Source organism: Penaeus monodon, chromosome 30 (assembly GCF_015228065.2).
Source record: "Penaeus monodon isolate SGIC_2016 chromosome 30, NSTDA_Pmon_1, whole genome shotgun sequence".
NCBI classification, from domain to species: domain Eukaryota; kingdom Metazoa; phylum Arthropoda; class Malacostraca; order Decapoda; family Penaeidae; genus Penaeus; species Penaeus monodon.
In genome coordinates, this window is record NC_051415.1 from 39,073,313 (window position 1) to 39,073,730 (window position 418).

The following is a 418-nucleotide window of genomic DNA, read 5'->3' on the forward strand; positions in this document are numbered from 1 at the left end:
CTCACGATCCTTTGAGAAACAACTAATTCGTTTTCAAATGAGTATTTTTTCTTTTCGTTTCATTTGGTGATTTGTGGATCGGAATTATCAGTAAGAGGAAATATTATCTCATGAAAATAGACTAATTCCCACATTCCGCAAAATTTTCGCATTATTTATGAGGAAAAAATGTGGTTTGCATGGAAGTATTTTGCAAACTGATGGCAACTGGTGACTGCTCTGTTCACTGCCGGTGATGTTGATCCTTATTGGTGGTCTGAGCATCTGTATTCTGTACTTATAAACATATTTGTTCTCTCTCAATCAGAGCGCGGTTTTTGTTGGGCGTTGCCATTTAGTCAATTTCCCAAAGCCCATATTTGTTCTCATGATCTATCTCTTACGATCATCTATTTATCCCTTTCTCTCTCCCTTTCCG